The sequence below is a fragment of the Protopterus annectens genome, chromosome 1.part0 (assembly GCF_019279795.1).
Source record: "Protopterus annectens isolate FY-2018-M chromosome 1.part0, PAN1.0, whole genome shotgun sequence".
Taxonomy (NCBI): Eukaryota; Metazoa; Chordata; order Ceratodontiformes; family Protopteridae; genus Protopterus; species Protopterus annectens.
The window spans coordinates 1,196,682,067-1,196,684,566 of NC_056725.1; positions in this window are offsets into that span (position 1 = coordinate 1,196,682,067).

A 2,500-nucleotide genomic window follows, 5' to 3' on the forward strand; every position below is an offset into this window, starting at 1 on the left:
TACCAAAGTCCAGCCTGTGTATTTGATGGATAGGTGTGCATAAATGTTTCTCTATTTTCATTACAGCTCCAGCTGAGTGGGCTGTGAACCAGAAAGCCCATGTCAGTAGATTGCAAAGGCTGCATTGCGAGGCTGGTGAGTAACAATCCTGCTTGTAGTAGTCATACCAAATAAATGCAAAGGAGAAAAATGTCACCTGGCAGTATAATAATGTGTATGGTTTGTACTAAATAAACCAGACAATAACTGCCTGGCAATAAAGTTCTAAATCCTGGACTGGTCGTGTTTACTCTGGTATTGTATGGCCTGACATGGTCAGATTGTACAACCAAGATAGACTTAGACAGAAAACATCAAAACACTTGACAGCAGTTTCCCAATAGCTCACTCTGATAATGTACAAATTGTTGTGCTTTTAGCAGACACAGACATGGTTTGAATCCCGGGAGTGGTAGTAAGCTGTATGCAGAATTTTAACTAGGATTTTGGGAATATGTGTAGAAGCAGTCAGGTACTGTTGTAGAAAGTAACTATAAGATGGTTGAATTATACACTGTGTACAAACAAACACTGGCCAAACCAGGGCCACAGAGTATTGTAATGATTCCTGTAGCGTAATGATTAGAGCAATGATCATTAAAGTTGTGAGTACTGCAAGGATATACAAGTTGTTAATTGACATCTCTCTCCCTCCCCATCATATCTGCAACAATAATCTAAACACACAATTCAACAGATGTGTTTTACACCAAACCTAGTGTTGGGACATATGTCCTATTGCTCAACAAATACTGAAATGTGTTTCTATTAATGTTCCATGTTGAAATACTATCATTGTTTGCCTGTTGCTATCAATGTAACTTGCATGATGTTGTAATGGCCATTGTGGTTCCATATATGCATGCGTTCTGTTTGCTATGCAACTTTTCCAAATCTGTTGTTTTGGGTTAATGGGAATATCTATGCATGCTTTTATAACTAATCCTGGATTGTGTTGACTATTACTAACCCACATATGTTCTAACACTGCAACACCATAACAAGTTTGGGAAGGCCGGTCTCAGCGAACCCACCTCTCCCACCTCATCTGGCCATGGCACTGGGACCCAGCACATCTGGGACCCACCCCGGGACCTCCTCATCCACTGGTCCTGCACCACCTTTGGGTGGAACTGCCTCAGGGGATGGGGCTCATCCCCCCCAGGAGCAGGCACTGACAGGATACCATCACCTGAAGCCTGGTCCGGGGAATGGTGCATAGTGAGCTCCAAAAGGAGTTTGGAGATCTGCTACACCAGCTTGAGGGCTGTGTGGTGCAATTTGAGGGTCTGCCTGCCCCTTCTGCTCAGCCCCCAGCACAGTCACCTTTGGGGTCATGAAGGTGCAGTGGTGACTGCCCATAGGTGGGGACTTCAGTCCCACAGTTTCCATTTGTGGGCTCATGTGCTTCCAATTTACAAACACCCCTCTTCGTCCAAAGTGTTTAACCCCCACATGTGTCATATACTGCCCCTGTATGCTGTCTTGTCTGTCTTCCTACCTGACCTACCTCCCCAAATATACCTACTGTCCATCCCCAATATCCCACTCTCACCTTAAAAAAGAGGCAATCTGTTCCCCCCAAACAATTTCACCCCCATACATAGCTGTCCATTTCACACACATGTCCACTGGACACATGTAATCTGGTCTAATTGGCTTCACAACACATTATTGCTGTCCTCACCCCTCTCTCATGGGTTTGAGTATCCAAATATACCTCAAAATTCAGTATTTATACACAGCTGTTGCTGTAGAAAAAATGGAAAGCTATGGACCTTCCCTGCACCTTTCCTGCACATCCCTAGCTACTTTCCCACTGCATGTCGCCTTATTCACTACTTTCCTATCACCCTTTTTTCTTTTCTTTTCAAGAAATTAGCACGGGGGTAAGCACTTTTAAGCAGAATTAAGCCTGCTTGCATGGCACTAAACAATGCCTACACAGATTAAGCAATTTTATGGCTGTCTGTAAGCATATTTAACTGGAAGTTAGCACTGCTTACTCCCATGCAAGCCCGCTTACAACTGCTTAAATGTGCCTTAATTACTTTGTATCCAATCAGCCTTTGCAAGCCTTGAACCCAGGACCCTGCACACCATAGCCATAGCAGGTTACTACTAAGCCATCTGATTTATACATATGTCTGATGTTTTCTCAAACATATCATGCAACACCATGGGTGCTGGAACCATAAAGCCAGGGGGAGGGGGAGCCCCCCCACTTTTACAGCTACAAGACCTGTTGGGAAAAAATAATGAAGTAGAGTTTTCACATTAATGTGGATTCATGTGCGGATGTTAAACTAACTAAACTAGCTGCTCTTGTTCTCTTATTGCTCTGTGTTACATGAGTTATGCTGCTGGTGTACTGTTGGTGCTGCCAGAGCCAGAGTCATGCAGTAAGGAGAGTTTTGCTATTTTTATTTGCAGGAGTTATGCTGCTTGTATATATGTGTGT